The sequence below is a fragment of the Rattus norvegicus genome, chromosome 7 (assembly GCF_021556685.1).
Source record: "Rattus norvegicus strain SHRSP/BbbUtx chromosome 7, alternate assembly SHRSP_T2T, whole genome shotgun sequence".
Lineage (NCBI taxonomy): Eukaryota > Metazoa > Chordata > Mammalia > Rodentia > Muridae > Rattus > Rattus norvegicus.
In genome coordinates this window covers 58,306,563-58,324,359 of record NC_141540.1, presented here as the reverse complement: position 1 = coordinate 58,324,359, position 17,797 = coordinate 58,306,563, and the positions used below count along the sequence as shown (strand labels likewise).

Here is a 17,797-nt window from a genome sequence, read left to right as displayed (position 1 = left end):
TTTCTGTATCTGTTGAAGACTGTTTTTTGGCAGATTATATGGTTAATTTTGGAGAAAATACCATGAGGTGGTGAGAAGAAGGTATATCCTTTTGTTTTAGGATAGAATGTTCTATAAATATCTGTTAAGTCCATTTGGTTCATGACTTCTCTTAATCTGTCTACGTCTCTGTTTAATTTCTGTTTCCATGATCTGTCCATTGATGAGAGTTAGGTGTTGAAATCTCCTACTATTATTGTGTGAGGTGCAATGTGTATTTTGAGCTTTAGTAATGTTTCTTTAATGTATGTAGGTACCCTTGTATTTGGAGCATAGATATTTAGGATTGAGAGTTCATCTTAGTGGATTTTTCCTTTGATGAATATGCAGTTTCCTTCTTTATCTTTATTGGTGACTTTTGGTTGAAAATCGATTTTATTCAATATTAGAGTGGCTACTCCAGCTTGCTTTTTCAGACCATTTGCTTGGAAAATTTTTTGCACACTTTTACTCTTAGGAGGTAGTGTCTGTCTTTGTCTCTGAGGTGTGTTTCCTGTAGGCAGCTGAATGCAGGGTCCTCATTATGTATCCACTTTGTTAATCAATGTCTTTTTATAGGGGAATTGAATCCGTTGATGTTGAGAGATATTAAGGAATAGCGATTGTTGCTTCCTGTTATCTTCATATTTGGAGGTGAGATTATGTTTGTGTGCTTCTCTTCTTTTTTTTTTGTTGCAAATAACACTAGTTTCTTGCTTTTTCTATGATGTAGCTTGCTTCCTTGTGTTGGGCTTTACCATTTATTATCTTCTGTAGGGCTGGATTTGTAGAATAATATTTTGTAAATTTGGTTTTGTCATGGAATATCTTGGTTTCTCCATCTATGTTAATTGAGAGTTTTGCTGGATACAGTAACCTGGGCTGGCATTTGTGTTCTCTTAGGGTCTGTATGACATCTGTCCAGGATCTTCTGGCTTTCATAGTCTCTGGTGAGAAGTCTGGTGTAATTCTGACAGGCCTTTATATGTTACTTGACCCTTTTCCCTTATTTCTTTTAATATTCTTTCCTTGTTTTATGTATTTGGTGTTTTGACTATCATGTGACGGGGGAGTTCCTTTTCTGGTCCAATCTATTTGGAGTTCTGTAGGCTTCTTCTATATTTATGGCCATCTCTCTCTTTTTGTTAGGGTAGTTTTCTTCTATGATTTTGTTGATGATATTTACTGGCCCTTTGAGTTGGGAGTCTTCACTCTCTTCTATATCTATTATCCTTAGGTTTAATCTTCTCATTGTGTCCTGAATTTCCTGTATGTTTTGGGCCAGTAGCTTTTTCAATTTTACATTATCATTGACAGTTGTGTTGATGATTTCTATGGAATCTTTTGCTCCTGTGATTCTCTCTCTATCTCTTGTATTCTGTTGGTAATGCTTATATCTATAGCTCCTTGTCTCTTCCTTTGGTTGTCTATATCCAGGGTTGTCTCCCTTTGTGCTTTCTTTATTGTTTCTATTTCCATTTTCAGTTCCTTCACCTGTTTGATTATGCTGTCTTATAATTCTTTCAGGGAGTTTTGTGTCTCCTCTCTAAGGGCTTCTACTTGTTTACTTGTGTTTTCCTGCATTTCTCTAAGGGAGTTCTTTATATCTTTCTTAAAGTCCTCCATCATCATGATAAAAAGTGATTTTAAATCTAGATCTTGCTTTTCTGGTGTGTTTGGATATTCAGTGTTTGCTTTGGTGGGAGAATTGGGCTTTGATGATGCCATATAGTCTTGGTTTCTTTTTTGGGAGCAGGGAGCTGTGGGCTGGGATCAGAGAGGTTCAGGCACCAGCTAGAAACTGGAAGTATCCGGTCTCAGAGGAATTTTGCCTTTGTGTGTCCTGCGTTTACCAGGCAGGTCACTTGGGGCAGAGAAGTAGGTCTTACCTCTGGTCTTGGGTCTGAACTCACTCCTTGGGGCTGGTTTCAGCTCTCTGTGAGAGCAGCAACCAAAAGGGCCTACCCCTACTTCTGGGTCCCTCTGTGCAGTGGGCCCAGATGGAGCCAGGCGTTTTCCTGAAGAGTCAGAAATGTGGGCAGAGAGTAGACTCCTCTGTTTTCCCAGGCGTGTCTGCCCCTCTGAAGGTCCAACTCTCCCTCCCACGGGATTTGGGTGTAGGGAGCTGTCTCCATCTCAGTCAATCTTAGTCTCAGCAGCACTGACACTATTTCTCATCTATCCCTGACTTTAAATATCAATTACATGTATGTGTTCATTCCATTTTCAACCATTCTTATTAGAATTAGAATTCTTTTAGAATTTGCACTTCTTTTTATCTCTATGTGTGTTTCTCTTCTAATCTGCATGTAATTGTTGAAGAATTGCATCAATAAATGAACAAGTAAATAAAGTAATCAAAAATGTTTCAGTGTTTACTTGATGTTAATATTCTGCTCTAATTCAGAATTTTATAACTATTATGAAGGACATTTTGTTACTTACAATTGAATGCAGATATGGGAAAACATATATCAGCATACTATCTTTCCCTGTAAGATTCTTGATATGAAAGTGTGTATATATTTTACACATTTTTAAATTTTTTGACTATTTGAAACACATTCTTCTGACTCATGAAGGTCCTGGGAGAGAAATAGATCAGGACAACACAATGGAACTAGCATAGGAAAACAAATAAGTAAACACGGCTATATTTTCATTCTCTTCATTTTGTTCTAGGCTTTTCTGAGAATAAGAGAGAATCAATGACTATTTGAATTATAAGAATAGAATGCAGAACTGGTGATTCGAAATAAAAATTTTCATAATAATCCACATATTTTGGAATTACAAGAAAATAATAGGAAATATTTTTCTTCCATATTAGAAAGACAGCTAGCTAATAGTACACTGTCATCTGCCCTAACTTATCCTCCTACCACACAGTGTATGCATTGTCCCGTAGAAAGAGAAAAAAATCTATTTGTACCAGGGTCTTCATTTTTAGCTAGATTGTCACAGTTGCTGCAAATTATTCAAATTGCTTTTTAAATATCTAGATCATAATTTGTAGGTAAGATGCACAACTGCCCATAATCCACCCATTAATTGATCTGGGCCCTGTCATTCTCTTTGCCTCTAGAGTCTCAATGACTGCATCTTGTAGTTCAGCTGAATGCTAAGGCTTGGCAGGAGTACTTTGAGAAGGTCACTTGGAGATTTAGTTCATAAAACCTACCCTCAGAGACATACTTCCCATCCTGATAAAATTTTTAATTTGCCTTTCTGACCAATTTAAAACTCTTTGAACTCTACTATGAACACCTTGGTACACATTCTGAATCATACAGAGAGGAGAAAGAAATAGAAAGAAACAGAGATAAAGACAGGGAGACAGACAGACAGACACACACACACAGAGAGAGAAAGAGAGAGAGACAGACAGACAGACATAAACACATACAGAGAGACAGAGACAGAGACAGAGAGATGGAAAGGATATAGAGTGTACAATCTAAGAATCAATATTAGTGCTTAAGATTGAAATCAAAGAACCTCTGCTTTCCTTTATAAACTATCGAGGAAATCAATACTATGTGACAAGTTGTAAACAAAAAACAACCACACCTTGTAAATTCATTACTCTTCAATAGGTTCTGATGTGTAGAATGACACAAATGTGTCCATCTGTGTTTCTGACAGCATGCTCATGATAAAAGCAAATGGGTATACTCCCTTTCCATATTAAAAGCTAAGAAACGTAATTTTGTAGAAGCAGAAAGTATAAATCTTGCCTCAAGAGGGTAGAACATGTGTGGGTAGCAGTCTATATTGAATTTGAATAACATGTATCAAAAAACAATTACATAAAACTATTCAACTCTGATATACTACCACATAAAACTGTGACTGTAGTTTATGAAAATCTTTAATATTTTTTGTAGAGAGAATAGTTTATCACTACCAAAATAAAGAAATAGTAAACTTTTAAGGAGAGAGGAATGGTAATTGACATGCCTTAGTTTTGTAATTAACCTTCACACATGTGTCTTTGATTAATAAAGTATGGCTGAAAATATGCACAGGTATGGAATAATAAAGTTTTGTTTTTAAAAAGTAAAGCAAATACAAACAAAAAATATCCATATTTCTTGGGAAGTCTGTGAAAGTTTTCCTTCATGATTCAGACTTGGATCAGTGCACTGAGTAAAGAAGGTGGCCTTCACCAATCTGAGTGGACTTCACTCAGTTCATTGACTATCTGAGTAGGGCAAAAAGGCGAAGACAAAGAAAATTCCCTTGTGAGTTAATCCATCTTCTCTTGCCCTCAGGCATCACTGAGCATGGTTCTGAGAATTTGGACTACAACACAGTGTTACATCAGCTTCTCCACCATTTCTCAAGGCTTCAGTTTCAGTTACACCATCAGATCTCTCACTTCTCAGTCCACTGGACTCAGCAAATTGCTAATCACTGATTTTTCTGGTTCTTTAGTTCACAGACAGACAGTATATCATGGAGTTCCTCAATTGCTGTAACCACATGACCCAGTTCCTGAAATTGGTTTTCTTTCTTGTTTAGTTTTCAAATCAGACTTAGGATTTCTTGAATTGTCATGCTAATAACAGTTCTCCATTTAATTAGATTCAATATTTGTGATTGTTTTTCTATATTCAGTAAACAACTATTTGTGGGTTACAGTGTAAAACATTTAAAAATATGTGTAACATATTACCTTGGAATTTTCTATGCAATAACCTGCAAGAATTAAATAATTAAGCAATTCTAAATTTGATACTCAAAAATATTTTGAGATAAAATCAGGAATAGAACAACTTACACTGATTATCTTCACTGCTGCACAATGTGTTCTAAAAGAAAGATAAGCTCAGGGATTTGAGAACTTAGGTCCAGAGTTTTATTCATAGTTAACAGCTTCTAACTGGTGGAGAGAGCTTAGGACACTAACTGTTAGAAATAAAACAGAAAACTTAGGTATGCTGCAAGTTTGACTCCCTGATCCATAGGCTATATACTGCTGAACTGGTAAGGAAAAAGTCCTCTAAAATGAGATTGAAAAGTGTGGAAAGACCTTCATGAGGCTGAGGTTACTGAGTTCTTCCTCGCTGAGTTGTGTTTTCAAGCAGAAAATTCTCTCCAATCTTGTTTAGAAATTGTCTCACCAGCAGCAATGGATGTGAACTCCTCTTCTCATCAGAAGTGAGCTCCTTACTCTTCTAGTTAGAAAAGGCAACCTTTACACTATAGTGGCTTAGGCTTTACAATGCTATACAAAATGAAATTCATTTCCGGGCAAACTATGACTGTCTCCAAATGACAGCTTTTACCCTCCTTAGAAGAAACATCAATACCTTTTGGGTTCTAACCTCATAACAAGATTAATACCTTGTATATACCTGAATATAAGAGAAGAACCTAGGAAATATGTGGGTAGTAGTATTAACAGAAGGGATGGAGGCACAGCTCCATGCTACCACTAGCAACAGCCTGTGGAATCCCATTCTCTTGGATGGACCTATTCTCTATCAGAACCAAGATTCTTGACTTCACTGCAGAGGGGTAACTACAAAACTTGAGGGAAGGGGAATCCAAAGACAAGTTATAATACAGGAACATTTATATCAAAGATAGATATTTTCATGAAATATATTTTGATTATGGTTTCCCCTCCCTCACCTTTCCAACTGCTCCCCAATTTCCACCCTTTCTTCTCTCTCTCTCTCTCTCTCTCTCTCTCTCACATAAAAATATCTAAACTATTAATATGACAAGCAAAACAACAAATCCAGATAAGCAATGGAAGAACAAAACAAAAAGAGCCAAACACACACACACACACACACACACACACACACACACACACACACACACACACGAAACAAAGAAAAGGACTCAAAGACACACATGCAAAAATAAAATGCAAAAATAAAAAATCAGAAAATATAATACATCTGCAAAGGGCGATAAAAAATGGCATGGCATGAGGGTTAAAAAATCAAGATTTCAGGAGTGAAAGGATACATTAAAATATAGAAATGAGCTTCTTGGTGGGGACTTGAATCTCATTGTTTTTGTTGCTGTTGTTTTTGTTTTGATTCTTTTACAGTGGCTGTATATAAGCCTCAGGTTTTCTAAGTTAACATTGTCTAATTGGAACCTACAACAATGTCTGAAAGTTAACATTTTTTTTCCTGAAGCAAAGTGTTAAGACTATTCATGATGAAAATTTCTTCCATGTAAGAGGAGTGAGTACTAATAAACTGAAGTTCCAGATGATCTGAGCTTTGAACAAGTACAGCTGCTTTGCTTGTCTTCTGCATTCTTATTTGAGATGTCTCTAGAAAAATATGTACTGTGTCTGAAAATTTTCCTTTACAAATGGAGTCTAAATTTTCCTGATTCTTTCAGGCAGAAAAGTAAACCAGATCCTTCCCTTTCTTTTCTGTGTCAGTAAAAGCACCTGGAAATGCTTAAAGGAACATCTGAATTGTCTCCATTATGATTACTGTTTTCATTGTATTTATCTACTGTATGAATTTATGTATTGTATCAGGTTATTTTTATACAAATATGCATTTTATGTTGAGCATACCCCCCATACACCATTTCCATCACTAATATCATCACCCTTGTGGGCTTATTAATTAGAGATCCTGCACCAATTATTCATCTTGCAGAATTAAAGAAAGTTCTAAAAGTTTGTTTGGCTAACTGAAACAAATCAAAGATTGCTCACTATGAGCAGGCTGAAACCGTCCAGTGTTCTTTGTGAAAGAAAACATTCAAAGACTGAAGTAGATTAGATTGTTAAAGAGAGGCGCTCATTTAAAAACTCGGATTGACGCAGTGGTTAAGAGTACTTGTGTGCTCCTAGCTCTTAATTCAGTGCTTCATAACTGTCCATAACTGGTATTCCAAGAAACATGACAGTCTCTTCTCAAGTCCACAGGTACCAGGAGCATACATTCTGTACATAGTTACATACATGTAGACCAAACTTGTGTACAAAATGTCAATCTGAAATATGGAAAACCTGTTTACCCACTATGTGGTGGTCCATTAAAAAGGCACCTATCATCAATATTTTACAGTAAAATTCAGGAGGTAAACACAAACGTTTTTGAAGAGTTTTCCCTATACATCAGGTCTAACAGTGAAAACCATGGTCAATAAATTGGAAAACTTAAGTCCAGTGGAAGAATCGAACACCAGAGTGGCAGCATCTTAAAGCAACCCCGGGGGCAAGGTAAGAGTAATTCGTGATAATGGGCAACAGGATCACAGGACCAATATACTCTTCTGGCCTACACAAATGCATGCCATTAACAAGTAGGTCATTGTATTCTTAGAAGTAAAGTCAATGGGAGTCCTACTAAATCCTTACCTGATCTATTGAAGAAAAGCTCTGTGACCAATGGACAGAATTCTAATGTTAATGGTAAATTCAGGGAAGACAGACATTTCAACTTCACAGCTTTAGCCAATTCACACACACAGATCCCACTGAATGAAATGGGTAGTAGCCACAAGGACCTATGGACATTGCTGAAAATGTATGTTGTTTATCTTTGTATTAAATTTCTCAAAAAAAAGTCCTGTGACCTTTAGCAAGTCAACTTGCATTGTGAAGGGGAAAAGATAAGCCATTACTGGATACTGGCAACAAATTAGCATTGATTCCAAGAGATTCAAAATATTCCTAAAGGTCTTCCTCTAGAGAAAGTGCTTAGGTAGAATAAAAGATCAATGGAATGTTAGTGCAATTCCATTCATGGTGGGTTAAGTTTTCCCTAACCTTATCCTGTGGATATGTTCCCCAGCTCCAGAATGAATCATTGAAGGAGATGTATTTAGCAGCTGACAGAATCTTCATATTGATTCCATAACCTGTAGAGTGAGTGCTGTTCTGACAGAAGAGGCAATACAAAAGCAATTAGACTGCCTCAATCACAGAAAATAATAAATCAAAAGCAATACTAAAGTCCTGAAGGGATTGTTGAGAGGTGTGCCATCAGAAATGACTTGGAAGATGTATCAGTGACAATTCCCAGTAGAGCCTCTTTCAACATCCTTTGCCCTATCCAGAAACAGATGAATATCGGGGAATCAAAGTACATTAGGAACTGAGTGGTGATTCTACCTGCAGCTGTTTCATCAGATGTGTTTCACTTGGTCGAGCAAACTAGCATATCCCCTGGTATCTGCTAGGCTGCTACTGATCTGGAGAAATTCCCTTACATGCCCACCAAAAGTATATTCCCCTTCACCTGGTCAGCCTATAAGTATATCTCACTATTCTTTTCATAGGTATATCAACTTGCTAATTTTTGCCATAATTTATTTCACAGGGACTAGCTCATTATAGGAATAACATTTGGTTAACTGGACCTGGCAAGCAAGATACAGCAACTACTTCAGATATTCCAAATGATGTTATAGCCAATAAGATACCAACCTAAAATTCAGGGTCTTCTGTTTTACATGTGATTCTGTACCAGCCACAGAGCTTTGCCTTGGTCCAGACTCCCTGAAAACTAGACTTTGCAAGTGATCTAGAGAAACCTAAATGAGGCACAGAGTCAATGGCCCTATGGCTGGTTCTTGATTGTGTGGTTCTCCTGATGCATGGACATCTATTTATCTAAGAGATGATGTATCTTGTATGTCTCTGCCACTTAGAACTCACCAAAGGCAGATGAAAATGAAGTGGATAATATGTTCTGTTTAGACTTCATCGGTCAGCTGTTTTAAGCCTCCCTGTTATTGCCCAGTAGAATAGAGGACAAAAGGTCCATGGCAGCCATGACAGAAGGTCCACACATATGGAGCAACATGGACTTCAAGTCCTGATAGTGAATTTGACTACACTTCTGATTGCCCAATCTGTCAGCAGTAGAGACCACACCGATCCTCAATATGTCACAGTCCCTGGAGTGATTATCCAGCTTGCTTGTGGGCACATTGTTTATACTAGATCACTTCCATCATTGAGGGGTAGCATTTTGTCTTTACCAGAGTAGATAACTGTGATGTGTATAGATTTGCTCTCTCTACACACAATGCTCCTGTCCAAAGTAAAATATCTGTGGACTTACAAAGTCCTTTGTTCAACATTGCAGTATCCCCAATAGCATTGGTTCTGAAAAGTGAACTCATATCACAAATAAAGTAAGGGAGCATGGACCCTTATTCATGGGATTTATTCTCCCTAACCATTGAGTATAACATCTGGAATCAGTTAGCATTATGAATACTAGAAAGTCATCTTGAAGACTCAATTACTGTGAATGTTCATAGCAATCTCTTTCAAGAATTGGATTGTGATCTCCAAACAATGGTTTACAGCTATACAGCAGACCACAACACATGCTACTGTTACTTGACAGCCAGGATCCCCACATTCTGTAATCAACAGGTGTGTATGAGAGTGTCACTATTCATCACACACTTTACTGGTCCACCAGCATTCTTTCTCCTTTCTTTAATGTGTGATGCTCTGCAGACCTGCAGTTCTTTCTCCAAGTGAATAAATATTGCTTCATAAAAGATTTAACAATAATGTCACTAAATGAAGTTAGACTCTCCTATTCCTTTTGGCCCTCATGTTCTTGAGTCAGCAGTACTGAAAAGGAAAGAGTTAGCTGGCATAACTGATCTGAAGATGAAAAGCAATTGGACAACTATTTCACAGCCATTAACAAGAGGACATATGCTTAGAATTCATGATCCCCTTCAGCTCTTATCTTAGGCTTAGATTCTATGGAATGGAACAGCCCAATTAATGAGTAGTATGAATGGCCTAGACCATTCAGCTATGAAAATTAGATTCCTTCAGCAAATCAAAAGTACTCAATGTGTATGTGTAAAACAAAGAGTCAAAACTTGGAGGGTAGAGATGGTGGTTATGAGAGGAGTTAGGGGAATAGTTCTCAACCTGCAGACCTTTGGGAATTGAATAACCTTTTCACAGGGGTTATATATATATATATATATATATATATATATATACATACATATATATATGCATATGAGATATTTAATTATGATTCATATCTGAAGCAAAATTACAGTTATAAAGTAGCAAAAATAATTTATGGTTGGGGTCTGAACAATATGAGGAACTGTATTAAAGAGTCGTAGCAGTAGGAAGGTTGAGAACCTCTAAGTTAGGGAAATGGAAATGTACTTGAAATACATTGTATGAGGATTTCAAAGAATAAATAAAAATATTGTTGTAAAATGGAAACAAATGGAATACTTATGTCATGTACTTATTGATGGAAAAAATAGAGTATATACTAGACAGAGAAAGTTATAAAGAATAACTCTGACCACATGGAACTAGATTATCATTTAATTATCATCAAAATTTTCTCATTTAGATTACCGTTAACATATGTCTATGTTTACATGAATCCTAAAATGTCTCTCTGAATCTATGAATCTATTAAACAAATATATATTTTTAAAATTGCAATAATATGATGTTATAGAGCATATAGAGTGTCTTCCTGGTCATCTTTTCTAAATAATACATCATATGTATTATTATTTTATGATTAGTATAGCATTTATATTGTATTAACAATAAGGGCCTACAAGGAGTATGAGTATTAAAGAGTATAAAAGGACACATATAGGCAGCATGCTAATACAACATCATTTAGTATAATGGACATCCCTTGCTTTTTGTATCTATAAGATCTCAGTAGATAAAACCCCTCAGATATTGAAAAATACTGTATTGAACTAATATCTCAGCTTTATGCTCTCTTGTTAACTTGTCATGGTGCTTTACTTCAGTACTTAGTTTATTAGTTTTGCATCATAAATTTAAGATTAGGCTGTATCAGGAAAAGAGTATAATATTTAAGGACATATGTATTCTAAGAAAATATTTGTGTACTATATATATGATATATATAGATATATAGATATATATGTGGATATAACATCTATATAATATGTATAAAATAGTCATACCATGTTAGATATACTTTTATCATGTTTGCTTGCTCTTTGGAGACTAAATTAGTGTAAGAATATGCATATATATGTACGTTAGTAGAATGTGTGGTGGTCAATTTTATAGAGTGGTCGAAATGCCTAAGGATTTCAAATAACCTTAGTAAAGGTTAGTATTATGTTCCAGTACCATGAGCAAAAGCAAGTTTGTGAGGAAAAGGTTTATTTGGACAATGCTTTTTAATCATTCTTCATCTCTGGAAAAAGACAATAACTACTCAAAGAGGGCAAGAACCTGGAGGCATGAGTCACTACAGAGGCAATGGACGAGTATTGTTTATTACATACTCAGCCTTCTTCTTAGAGAATCAAGAACCACCAGCCCAGGGATAGTACCACCCACAAAAGTGTCAGCACTACCACATAAATAGCTTACAAAATTGCTCCAGAGGCTGACCAACAATCTATGCGTTTTTTTTTAAATTGAGATTCCCTCCACTCTGATGATTCTATCTTGTCTTGAGTTGACATAAAACTAGCCTTATATACAAGAAGAAACTTGAAGACATTTTAGAGATATCAGAATTTTAATTAGCAGTGAGAAAGTGATCCAACAATGTGAGCCAGGAAAATCTAACTTACTTTGAACAATGATTACAGGGAGTCTTCGAACCTAGAGTTCTTTCTTCTGCGTCTTCCCCTTCTCTGTCTTCTACTCGCTCCTGACCCCCAATTCTGCTCTCTAGCTGGGAAAGTCATATTAATTTGCCCTTGACCTAAGAGGTCCTGATTTGGAGGTCTTAAAACTATGGGGTTTGATTTCCTATAGGTATCAGGCTATATACGCAGATTGACCACACCATCTTTTTTTTTCTAGTTTTTATGTGTGGACAATTTCAGAACATTTTATCTTCATAGCTATATGATGCAATGTCCATAAGAATCTCCTCATAGGTCCACATGATATACATTTGTGTGTATCTTCCTACTTTTGCTTCTTTTGAGTTAATAAAACTTAGTTCACTCTGAAGTCACTTGAATAATGGGATTGATATGGAAGGGATGCAGACATTTTCTGTATAGTGACCTAATGGAGAGTGTGTACTAGAAGTACATGGAGATAAATATGAGTTCACATTTATAGGAGTTAGGACAGTGAAGCCCTGTGGAATGGCTGTATTTTGGAATGGAAGAGAACAGTTCATTAACATGTCCAGGTGCCTACTGTTATATTCTGTCCCTTAAGCATGACAGAAAAAATGCATCCTTGAGATTCCCAACAATATAGTTGCCTGAACAAGACAACCATAATGACAACCAGTTGGCATGTCAAAGTGGAAAGGGAGAATTCTATATGGTTCCATACATAGTTAAAGTACCACAGTTAGTCAATAGCTACTAAAGAGATAGGTAATTAATACTCACCAAGGATAAGCATAAACTATACAATCTCAAGTAATTGGCCATATTTATATGTACATAAGTAGTTTAAATGGATTCAGAAACCATGAGTTTGTAAAGGGGACACAGGATGAGTTGGATGACAGAAGAGAAAGAGGGAGTAATATAGACACATCAAATCAATAGATACCCCAAAATCAAGTTCTAAAATAACATAAATAATAAAAATATGTCATGAACATTAAGAAATTCTTAAGAGTTTTTAAATTCAATACAAAAGGATAGAATGGTAATATTATATGATTATTTTTAGTAAAACATTGAGATTCTTGGAGAAAATACTGGCACAGGAATCAATTAGTCACATAAAATAATGATTTCTTCTTTGAGTTGCTTCTAGATGTTATAATCTCCCCACCTCCTTTCCTAAAGAATTCTCTGAGTGCTGGGGATAGTAATTTGATGGTGGTATCCCATTTAGAATAGAGTTTTCTAGATGTGTCACTGTCTGCATATTGTCCAATTGTAGATTTGGATATTTATTCCCATAGTCTGCAAAAGAAACTTCTCTCAATGTAGCAAGACACTGCTGTAGCAATAGGATATATTATTAGGAGTCATATTATTGCTACTACCCTTTTGTAGAATACTAGTATTTGTTTTCTCCTCAGCTCCACAGCCTACCTCATCTCAGGTACTTGATCATCTGAGCAGTGTTTGACATGGTTCCAGCCAGTCCTATTTCTTACTTTATGTATTTCCACATTGTATTGTTTGCTTACAGACAATGGTTAAGAAATAGAATTTTCTCTCTCTTCTCCTCTGTCCTGAAACGTCTTAGGTAAATCTATTTGTTAACATAACATAGTATAGACCATCTACTCATGGCAGATCAACACATTGAATTCTTAATTGGTCAATATATATCATTTTTATAATCACTAGATATAATTCTGTTAGAAAAAGATGCCTTTGAATGGAAAAGAGTGAATGTTCCCAAGTGTCCTTGAAGTTATTAACTGTCATAAAAGTACCACTGAAGTTGATTTTCTTAAAAACAAATGTAATATTGGTAATACAAGAAGCTGATGTGGCTGAAGAGGTAACTAGTAGATATGAATTCCCTCTGTTCTTTGGAAGGACCTGAGTTTGAACCTCAGCACCTACATTAGACTGCTCACCACATCCCAGGTCCATGGGATGGCATCCTCTTTGTTATCTCAGATGAGCAAAGAGAGTAGTGAGCATGCTGGCTGGATACGTTCTCCAGAGGATGTCTCAATTTTGAGAGGCATTGGAGCCAGTTTTATTTTATTTTTCTTAAAGGTTTTTCTCTGTTATCAAAAGTAGGTTCTCATACAATGTATACAATATATTTGATTACAGTTTTCCATCCTTTGGTTCCTTCCCACCTCTTCTTCTATCCACTCTCTTTCTACCTTTAGTTAGAAGAGAAAAGGCTTCTAAAAGATAACAGTGACACATACAATAAAATATAGTAAGATACAGTTTTTAAATTTTTACTATTCCATTTTAATTTTTAAGATTAGGTTTCAAAGTAATAAATGTCTAAATGGAATTTCATAGATACCCTGTTTGGGTTATTTTTTGCCTCCACCTGACTCCTTTATTATTGCTCTACAAGCACTCTCCTCACTGAATGCTTTGGCATGCCCCAAGTATTTCTCCTTCCATGTTATCATTTCACAAACCAATCTTTTGAAGTTGGCCACTTCCTTCAAGTCCCAAGGGTCTTTTTTTTAGTTTATCAACCTTTAATTAAATATATACTAAACTGAGGCTGTGATCGACATATATAGCATTTGTTCTCTGGTCCTTGGTTTCTATAAATAAAATATTTTCCAATTCTATCCATTTAGTTGCAAATTTAATAATTTCATTTTCTTTACAGTTGAATAAAATTCCATGATATATATTCATTATCATTATCTATAGTGTATACACATTTAGTAACTCAGCATTCAAGTACTTCTTTGTCTCAGAGAGAATATTCTTTCCTATTTGGATTAATGGTGGGAGAAAACTTACCTCTCGAATCCATTATGCTATAACCATGCAAACATGATATTTCTAGAAATAATATTTTCTACCAAGTATAAGTAGAGCACAGGGTTTAAAATTTTGTATATTCCTTATCTGCATAAAGTATTCATATGCTCCTTCTCTAAAGACAAGGGCAATGTAATATTAAACTGGTGGTGCACTCTCTGAGATTCCCAAGGGTCCAGGTTAGTTGACTCTGTTTATCTTCCTGTGAAGTTCCTATCCCCTCTAGGACCCCAAATCCTTCCTCCTATTCTTCCATATGATTCTTCAAGCTCCATCCACTGTTTGGCTTTGGGTGTCTGCATCTGTGTGCGTCAGCTGCTAGGGGGAGCCTTTCAGAGGACGGCCATGCTAGACTCAAAAAGAAGCCTCTTAAGGACATGGGTGTAGAAAAATGGGCAAGAGAGAAGCTTTCTAAGAGATAAAATGGGAGTCAACTTATATGTATTTAATAAATATATACATATTTAACAGTTTAACAAGGGAAAAATCTAATTTTAAGGAATCTAATGATGTTAGTGATTTTATAAAGACAATATTGAGCGTTCAATGAAAAGTATAGGAGATAATTACCTGGTATAGTATTGAGTTCTAACATCATTCTCTCATCATCCTCTAATTTGCCTAGTTTGAAAGTAAATTAAAATTTTATTCTAAAATGTACTAAATATCCATTTATATACACAGATATTAACATGCATACAAGTATACACAAACACTAATAAAACTAGAAACTTGAAGTTAGTATAGAAGCAATAAAATTAACCTATACATCCAACCCAGAATGATACCATAATATCACTGTAATAATAATATTACCATATATCTTTTTGATAGTAGTAATGCTTTATAGTATTACATTTTCTGTTTTTAAATTTACTATTCAAAGAATATCTGTAGCCTTGATATATCTTAAAGATAATACAAATCTATTGCTAAACAAATTTCTTGATATGTTGATGTATGTATTAAATATAATGGTATTGTCTCTGCTCTATACTCATAATTATAGACTTGACATAATCCTCCTCATAATATAGACAGCAATTAACTGATACATGCCTGATTCAAATGCACTGGTAGTTATTGAACAGAGAGAATTAATTTAAGTAACTCCATTCCAAGATATTGCAGCCTACAGCAGGCACTGCTCTCTAGATATATATGTCAAGGAGACACAGGGAGTTAGAATGAAAGCAGTACATCGTGAACGGGATGCAGAGTATGTCCAGAATTGAGCAGTCAAAGGCACATGCATGTCAGTGTATTTTATAGTCAGGGATCAAGACAAGCACATAATTAAAATGAAGATCAAGAGGGGTAGCTGTGGGAGTCTAGTGTCCTGACTGGGTGATGATTTACTAACTTAATTATTTCAGGTTCTTCCAAGGAAAACGAGAGTGTCTGTGCTCTAATAGATGTTGTTCTCACATATGCCACTGGGTATTAGTTGACATACACAAATAATTATATCTTATTCAGTTTAAAAATATGTCAAGACCTAGGATGGCAGGTTAGAGTCAATGCCTTTGATTCTCTTAGCTTAATTATAAATTTACATAAAATGCTTTTCTTGTGCATTCTTCAGGTCTGACAGTCAGATAGCCAAGCTTGCTACTCTGAGAAAAGAGGGCTACAGTAAGATATAAAAGAAGGGATAGGGGTAATTGGGGAAGGCATTTGTAAGGATGGGAATGGGAGGAGAAAAGGGAGGGGGTTGTTTGGGATGCAACATGAATAAAAATGAATTATTGAGAAGAAAAAGAAATATGCAAGATATTTGAGATGGAAACACTTGAATTTGTAGAACTCTATTGTTTTATTATTAGAAACAAAGAATACCACAATCACATACTGAATAAAATGATTAAATGCTCTACTTTTGATCAGAGAAAATACTACAATGACGAAAGTCTATGAGCAAATTCATAAGAACGTCATCATGCTCTTCAGGCAGTAAATACAGTAAACTTGCTTCAAGCTTACAGTATTTACATACACGGGCAATCCCATCTAATTATGAAAATTAATGAAAGTGGAAAAGTCAAAGATTTCTTAGCAAAATTAATGTCTACCAAAACAAGAAATTTACAGTCTTTTATTATCTCATTTTACCAATTAATTCTCTACTTCTGTTTAGAAACAGTCTGCCATGGCTTCATTTCTTCTGTGCATCTGCATCCAGCTCCCATTGGACAAATACCGTGTGAAATTGGGAACATTTCATTTGTCATTATATAATGGACACAACAATGTCAAGAAACGATCAGATGTTCAGCTAAGGCAACTTGCCATTTAACAGCCCGCATGGCACTTCTAATCTATTCTTACTTTAAATTCTAGTTGAGTTTACAGTGCCCTTTCCTGTTGTCTTAGTTGGCAGAAGGGTTCTTAATGCCAAACCTTTAAAGGTAAGAAACCTACTATGAACACAGTGGAGCATGTGACCTTGTTAGTTGTTGGAGCATCTTTTGGGTACGTGACCAGGAGTGGTATAGCTGGGTCCTCAGGCAGTTCAATGTCCAGTTTTCTGAGGATCCTCCAGACTGATTTCCAGAATGGTTGTACCAGTCTGCAATCCCACCAACAATGGAGGAGTGTTCCTCTTTCTCCACATCCTCGCCAGCATCTGCTGTCACCTGAGGTTTTTATCTTAGTCATTCTGACTGGTGTGAGGTATGAGGTAGGGGAATGACAGGGCAGGGAAGCAGGAAGGGGTGGGAGTATGGGTTCAGAAACCCCCTCATAGAAGAAGGGGGAGGGGTATAGGATATGAGATTTATGGAAAGGAAACCGGAAAAGGGATAACATTTGACATGTAAATGGGGTGTTTTAAAAATACCCAATTTTTAAAGTAAGAAAAATATAGGTAAGAAACCTCTTTACCCTTATCTTTGTGTTCTTTGTTTTCTACACTTGATCTTAGCCAAAAGGCCGAGAAGCGATGTTCTTTGTTTTCTAAAAACACATTTTATCATGTAATACATTTTATCATAGCATTAGCTGTATCATTTAATATACTTAACAGTCAGAAAACTAATTGATTTGTCATGTTAAATATCCCACTGGCATTTTGGAACTTATAAAAGAACACAATCTCAGTATTAAAGTATTTGAGAAACACAAATGGGCAGGCTGACTTTCTTGGCCTGTCTCGTGATTCCAGTTTTGTTTCTTATCCGCTTGATAATCCTGAACCATATTCACACTGCATTCCTCCTTGTAACCATAGGAACAGTTTCCTCTGCAATTCCTTGAAGTAGAAGAATAGCTGGTGCCTGAAGACATCTACGAGGAAATATATGAACATAATTACAAACCTAATTATTATATATGATACCTAACATTGTATGTTCGATGTTAATGCCCCGTGTGCCTGAGT

The 17,797-nt window shown here is 35.8% G+C and overlaps 1 pseudogene; it reads right to left on the bottom strand.

The window, feature by feature from the left end:
* Nucleotides 1–17,189: 17,189 nt before the first annotated feature.
* LOC148004677 (U2 spliceosomal RNA) lies at nucleotides 17,190–17,361 on the bottom strand (annotated as a pseudogene).
* Nucleotides 17,362–17,797: the final 436 nt, after the last annotated feature.